Below are 8,330 nucleotides of genomic sequence, written 5' to 3' on the forward strand. Positions count from 1 at the left end.
GACTTTGTCCGTTCACGCCCTTTTTGTTCGCCCTTAAACATTTAAACCTAATTAGCGCAATCAATGTTTTTATTGAGGCAAAACAAAACCATTTCGGGCGATCAAGGCTGTCGAACAAAGCGTTGGAGAACTGCCTATGTATATATATATATATCGGGGTTATTGGGAAATTCCAAAAAAATCGGAAATTCGATTTGTTAGCACGCCGCACTGGATACCAATCAAATTTAACTCAAGCTTTTGTTTCCCAGAAGTTTTTACAGCTGTAACCACTTAAAATAAAACACAAATAATATTAAACGGTTGCTAGACTAAGTTATCGTAATTCAGTTTTGTATATTTTGCCATGGATTTCTATATTGTTGCATTAATGTATTCAAATCGGTATGACTTGAAGGTAAACTTTTAACATGCTCAACGAAAAAAAATGATAAAACCACCCATATTATAATACACAAAACCTATTTAGGAAATATTTATTAAGAGGGCGAAACATCATCAATATTTCACAAAAGCTTAGGGAATGCTAGGTTCGATGTACGCGCCAAGTTGCGAAGGAATTTCTAAAAAAACGTTGGATAAAACGTATTCGACAGCGACTGTAACGATGTAACACATATTCGACGCGATCAAACAGGTGAAATGTGGCGAGCGACGCGTTGGCTATACACCTATAGCTGCAGTATAGCCACAGAATATATAGGTTTTCCGAGTGAAGTTTCAGAATGTTTCTGTACCAACAACACTAACTTAAAAATATTTGACAGTTTAGTCAGAGAAATGAAGGAAGGCCTATAGCTGTTAATAAAATCAACTTTGGCAAATAAGGTTTTACTACGAAATCAAGTTATTATGAAAAAATCTGGTTACAGGGCATTTTGAGGTCAGTTTTTATGTAGATTATCATTACTATCTGTGTTTAATATTACAAAACTTAGTTCAGTATTAACGCCTTTCTTAAATACAAAACTACGTTGCAAATTTCGAAAAAACATAACCCAAGCGATTTGACCGTTGAGAACGGACACGACAAACATGGTAAAACTCTCAGGCATCGCTAGCTTCCAACGGAAGCATTAATTTAATAGAAGCACTTCCAGTTTGGTTTTGGACGCCGCGGCGGCATTTTTTTGATGCCCAGCGTTTTAGCGCCCAGGTTTTTCTTTTTCATGGCCATTTCGGCCACCGCCCTTTCTTTCTCCGCCTGCTCCGCTTCAGCCCGGGCCTGCCAATAACTCCCAAATTCCTCCGACGCTGCCAATTTTACAAGGCGCTATAATTCGCTTGTTGGTTTTCCTTTCAATACCATCGCAACGAATTACATAAAAATGAATAAAGGTATAATATTCAAATGTAAGATTTACACTAAAACCTCGATTCATTATGCTACAATAATAAATGTTAAAGAATTTAGGTTACCTTGAGATGCTGCGATAATAGACTCAACTTCTTTCGATTTTCTCCTCCTAAAACAAAAAACTATATGTGCAACAAACATAAAAAATCGCAAACACAGATCATTGTCAACCAATAATTTAAGCCTATAGGGTGTAGTTGACTTGAAACTTGTAAATTTATGCAGGACTACTGTTAAACTATAAGTTGACCGAGAATAACATATTAGCATTGCAAACACCGCTCAAGATTACAGCACCTATAACAATATACTTACTTTTTGCACCAAACCACGACAAAAACAATTGCTGTTATTAGTAGCAGCAAACCGCCTGATCCACCGCCGATGAGGTAGAAAAAGTAATCTTCAATGAAGGCTAGAGTACAAAGAAAACACTCTGTTTACACCAATCGTGTATAATTATTTATGTCATTTTTAAGCCCATATAAAAAAATGAAATTTAGAGTAATGTGAAATTCGCATCAACTTACAGGTAACTTGCAATTCCTTTAACAATTTAATTATTTGGCTGATGATAACACATTATCATGCCCAACTGTATGGGTGATAATCGATAGCCATCTTGACGGTTGACCAGATTATTCTGTAAACAGTGTTGCACAGGTTTAGCAAATAAGCAATCAGGTGTCTTACCTTCCAGCCAACTGGGCTCAGGGGGTTTGGTGGTGGGCGGAGGCAATGTAATGGGTATTGGCGGGCCTATGCAGCGCCCCTCGACTTTCGTTGCATTACTCTTGCCCTCACACGATGCCGCTTTGGTCTTAACACAATGTAAACATCTCGAATTGCGTTGTGTAAGTTCCGACATTCCAAGTCTGATTGCGAAATTTATTTTCGATTTTTTTGCTTATTTTATAGACCCCAGTCATGGTACACTGGCTTCAAAAAACATTGCAATGCACAAAAGTAGGCTACTGTTGTTGAAGTTGGTAACTACAGAGGGAACATTGTCATTAAATTTTGTGGCATGAACGAACTATTTGTAAATTAAGATGTAAAAAGGATGGTAAATTCATTTAAAAGCACTATATCATTTAAGATAAAGACGCTTACTAACTTTAGAAATACGATAAAATTGTTGGATAACTTACAATTAGTGTGTCTTGCTACCATTGCGTCACGTCATACATAAGGGCGTACGTCATACAACATGTTACACGTCATGCATCAAAAATGATAGTGGCGTTGTGTTCATACTTTCCAGTGTTAAACTGGAAACTCTGTTGTTTGGCATTGAAGTCCTGCGTTACCTCATCCCCGTTGCTTATGGTTTTAATCTGAATAATTCATAGCCTATTAATCCGACTCAAGGAGTTAATGTATATTACATTTACTCTGAAAAGCCATGGAACTGTAATTTTTTTTCCCGATATTGTATGTTTGGTTGGAAAAATTATCTTAATGTTGTGATTTAAACCCGGCTATTTAAACGTAAAAAATACCCCTAATCCAGAGAAATTAATCAAAAATGTATAACTATATTTCTCATAATTAACTGACCACAAATGCTAAATTGTTTGCTAAGCATTTTGACTCAAATAAAACTTGGTGGTCAACGAAAAGAACCTGGCCAAAAGAAGAATCCTGTGCAAGGCGAGTTTCCCTGATGCAACGACAGTGATATCGCAAGTGCCGGGCTCGTTGCTTTTGACATAGGCACGTTTCAACTATTTTGTTCGCCCTCAAACATTTAATCCTAATTAGAGCAATCAATGTTTTTATTGAGGCCAAACAAAACCATTTCGGCGCGATCAAGGCTGTCGAACAAAGCGTTGGAGGACTGCCTATGTATATATATATATATCGGGGGTATTGGGAAATTTGATTTGTTACCACGCCGCACTGGATGCCAATCATATTTTACTCACGCTTTTGGTTCCCAGAGGTTTTTACAGCTGTGGCGCCGGTTTGGATTGCGGCGGCGGCGCGCAAACCACCTAAAATGAAGCACAAATAATATTAAACGGTTGCTAGACTAAGTTATCGTAATTCAGTTTTGTATATTTTGCCATGGATTTCTATTAATTTTTGCATTAATGTTATTAAACCGTTATGACTTAAAGATAAAATTTGAACACGCTTTGAAACGGACTACAGGAATCCGATAAAACCACGCATATTATAATACACAAAACCTTTCTAGGACATATTTATTAAGAGGGCGAAACATCATCAATATTTCACAAAAGCTTAGGGAATGCTAGGTTCGATGTACGCGCCAAGTTGCGAAGGAAGTTCTAAAAAAACGTTGGAAAAAAACGTGTGCGATAGCTGCTGTAATAACGTAACACATACTCGACGCGATTAAACAGGTGAAATGTGGCGATCGACGTGTGCAGTACACCCACAAAATATTTAGGTTTTGGGAGTAAAGTTTCGAGGGTTAACAGAGTACAGAAGGAAGGCCTTAGCTATTAATAAAACCTAATTTGACTCTGAGAAATCAATTTGGTTATGAGAAAGATCTGATGACACGGCATTTTTTCAGAATAGTTTTATTTGGATTATCATTACTATCTGTGTTACTATTAGAAAAGATTATTTCAGTATTACTATTAGAAAGTGTATTTCAGTATCATCGCTTTCTTAAATACCAAAAAAATGACTACCTTGCGAAACTTCATAACAAAAACATCACCCAAGCGATTTGACCGCTGGGAACGAACACAACAAACGTGTTAAACTTTCTGGTATAGCTAACTTCCAATGGAAGAATTAATTTAATAGAAGCACTTCCAGTTTGGACTTGGACGCCGCGGCGGCATTTTTTTTATGCCCAACGTTTTGGCGCCCAGGTTGTTCCTTTTCATGGCCATTTCGGCCACCGCCCTTTCCTTCTCCGCCTGCTCCGCTTCAGCCCGGGCCTGCCAATAACTCCCAAATTCCTCCGACGCTGCCAATTTTACAAGGCGCTATAATTCGCTTGTTGGTTTTCCTTTCAATACCATCGCAACGAATTACATAAAAATAGATAAAGGTATAATATTCAAATGTAAGATTTACACTAAAACCTCGATTCATTATGCTACAATAATAAATGTTAAATAATTTAGGTTACCTTGAGATGCTGCGATAATAGACTCAACTTCTTTCGATTTTCTCCTCCTAAAACAAAAAACTATATGTGCAACAAACATAAAAAATCGCAAACACAGATCATTGTCAACCAATAATTTAAGCCTATAGGGTGTAGTTGACTTGGAACTTGTAAATTTATGCAGGACTACTGTTAAACTATAAGTTGACCGAGAATAACATATTAGCATTGCAAACACCGCTCAAGATTACAGCACCTATAACAATATACTTACTTTTTGCACCAAACCACGACAAAAACAATTGCTGTTATTAGTAGCAGCAAACCGCCTGATCCACCGCCGATGAGGTAGAAAAAGTAATCTTCAATGAAGGCTAGAGTATAAAGAAAACACTCTGTTTACACCAATCGTGTATAATTATTTATGTCATTTTTAAGCCCATATAAAAAAATGAAATTTAGAGTAATGTGAAATTCGCATCAACTTACAGGTAACTTGCAATTCCTTTAACAATTTAATTATTTGGCTGATGATAACACATTATCATGCCCAACTGTATGGGTGATAATCGATAGCCATCTTGACGGTTGACCAGATTATTCTGTAAACAGTGTTGCACAGGTTTAGCAAATAAGCAATCAGGTGTCTTACCTTCCAGCCAACTGGGCTCAGGGGGTTTGGTGGTGGGCGGAGGCAATGTAATGGGTATTGGCGGGCCTATGCAGCGCCCCTCGACTTTCGTTGCATTACTCTTGCCCTCACACGATGCCGCTTTGGTCTTAACACAATGTAAACATCTCGAATTGCGTTGTGTAAGTTCCGACATTCCAAGTCTGATTGCGAAATTTATTTTCGATTTTTTTGCTTATTTTATAGACCCCAGTCATGGTACACTGGCTTCAAAAAACATTGCAATGCACAAAAGTAGGCTACTGTTGTTGAAGTTGGTAACTACAGAGGGAACATTGTCATTAAATTTTGTGGCATGAACGAACTATTTGTAAATTAAGATGTAAAATGGATGGTAAATTCATTTAAAAGCACTATATCATTTAAGATAAAGACGCTTACTAACTTTAGAAATACGATAAAATTGTTGGATAACTTACAATTAGTGTTTCTTGCTACCATTGCGTCACGTCATACATAAGGGCGTACGTCATACAACATGTTACACGTCATGCATCAAAAATGATAGTGGCGTTGTGTTCATACTTTCCAGTGTTAAACTGGAAACTCTGTTGTTTGGCATTGAAGTCCTGCGTTACCTCATCCCCGTTGCTTATGGTTTTAATCTGAATAATTCATAGCCTATTAATCCGACTCAAGGAGTTAATGTATATTACATTTACTCTGAAAAGCCATGGAACTGTAATTTTTTTTCCCGATACTGTATGTTTGGTTGGAAAAATTATCTTAATGTTGTGATTTAAACCCGGCTATTTAAACGTAAAAAAATACCCCTAATCCAGAGAAATTAATCAAAAATGTATAACTATATTTCTCATAATTAACTGACCACAAATGCTAAATTGTTTGCTAAGCATTTTGACTCAAATAAAACTTGGTGGTCAACGAAAAGAACCTGGCCAAAAGAAGAATCCTGTGCAAGGCGAGTTTCCCTGATGCAACGACAGTGATATCGCAAGTGCCGGGCTCGTTGCTTTTGACATAGGCACGTTTCAACTATTTTGTTCGCCCTCAAACATTTAATCCTAATTAGAGCAATCAATGTTTTTATTGAGGCCAAACAAAACCATTTCGGCGCGATCAAGGCTGTCGAACAAAGCGTTGGAGGACTGCCTATGTATATATATATATATCGGGGGTATTGGGAAATTTGATTTGTTACCACGCCGCACTGGATGCCAATCATATTTAACTCACGCTTTTGGTTCCCAGAGGTTTTTACAGCTGTGGCGCCGGTTTGGATTGCGGCGGCGGCGCGCAAACCACCTAAAATGAAGCACAAATAATATTAAACGGTTGCTAGACTAAGTTATCGTAATTCAGTTTTGTATATTTTGCCATGGATTTCTATTAATTTTTGCATTAATGTTATTAAACCGTTATGACTTAAAGATAAAATTTGAACACGCTTTGAAACGGACTACAGGAATCCGATAAAACCACGCATATTATAATACACAAAACCTTTCTAGGACATATTTATTAAGAGGGCGAAACATCATCAATATTTCACAAAAGCTTAGGGAATGCTAGGTTCGATGTACGCGCCAAGTTGCGAAGGAAGTTCTAAAAAAACGTTGGAAAAAACGTGTGCGATAGCTGCTGTAATAACGTAACACATACTCGACGCGATTAAACAGGTGAAATGTGGCGATCGACGTGTGCAGTACACCCACAAAATATTTAGGTTTTGGGAGTAAAGTTTCGAGGGTTAACAGAGTACAGAAGGAAGGCCTTAGCTATTAATAAAACCTAATTTGACTCTGAGAAATCAATTTGGTTATGAGAAAGATCTGATGACACGGCATTTTTTCAGAATAGTTTTTATTTGGATTATCATTACTATCTGTGTTACTATTAGAAAAGATTATTTCAGTATTACTATTAGAAAGTGTATTTCAGTATCATCGCTTTCTTAAATACCAAAAAAATGACTACCTTGCGAAACTTCATAACAAAAACATCACCCAAGCGATTTGACCGCTGGGAACGAACACAACAAACGTGTTAAACTTTCTGGTATAGCTAACTTCCAATGGAAGAATTAATTTAATAGAAGCACTTCCAGTTTGGTCTTGGACGCCGCGGCGGCATTTTTTTGATGCCCAACGTTTTGGCGCCCAGGTTGTTCCTTTTCATGGCCATTTCGGCCACCGCCCTTTCCTTCTCCGCCTGCTCCGCTTCAGCCCGGGCCTGCCAATAACTCCCAAATTCCTCCGACGCTGCCAATTTTACAAGGCGCTATAATTCGCTTGTTGGTTTTCCTTTCAATACCATCGCAACGAATTACATAAAAATAGATAAAGGTATAATATTCAAATGTAAGATTTACACTAAAACCTCGATGCATTATGCTACAATAATAAATGTTAAAGAATTTAGGTTACCTTGAGATGCTGCGATAATAGACTCAACTTCTTTCGATTTTCTCCTCCTAAAACAAAAAACTATATGTGCAACAAACATAAAAAATCGCAAACACAGATCATTGTCAACCAATAATTTAAGCCTATAGGGTGTAGTTGACTTGGAACTTGTAAATTTATGCAGGACTACTGTTAAACTATAAGTTGACCGAGAATAACATATTAGCATTGCAAACACCGCTCAAGATTACAGCACCTATAACAATATACTTACTTTTTGCACCAAACCACGACAAAAACAATTGCTGTTATTAGTAGCAGCCAACCGCCTGATCCACCGCCGATGAGGTAGAAAAAGTAATCTTCAATGAAGGCTAGAGTACAAAGAAAACACTCTGTTTACACCAATCGTGTATAATTATTTATGTCATTTTTAAGCCCATATAAAAAAATGAAATTTAGAGTAATGTGAAATTCGCATCAACTTACAGGTAACTTGCAATTCCTTTAACAATTTAATTATTTGGCTGATGATAACACATTATCATGCCCAACTGTATGGGTGATAATCGATAGCCATCTTGACGGTTGACCAGATTATTCTGTAAACAGTGTTGCACAGGTTTAGCAAATAAGCAATCAGGTGTCTTACCTTCCAGCCAACTGGGCTCAGGGGGTTTGGTGGTGGGCGAAGGCAATGTAATGGGTATTGGCGGGCCTACACTGTTAAAAAAATTCTGTAAAAATTACACGATTTTCCTGTGCAGCAGTTTTACATGGAAACACTGTAAAAATTTTACTGTTGAATAACTGGTAAAA

Source organism: Ascidiella aspersa, chromosome 6 (genome assembly GCF_963924565.1).
Source record: "Ascidiella aspersa chromosome 6, kaAscAspe10.2, whole genome shotgun sequence".
NCBI classification, from domain to species: Eukaryota; Metazoa; Chordata; class Ascidiacea; order Phlebobranchia; family Ascidiidae; genus Ascidiella; species Ascidiella aspersa.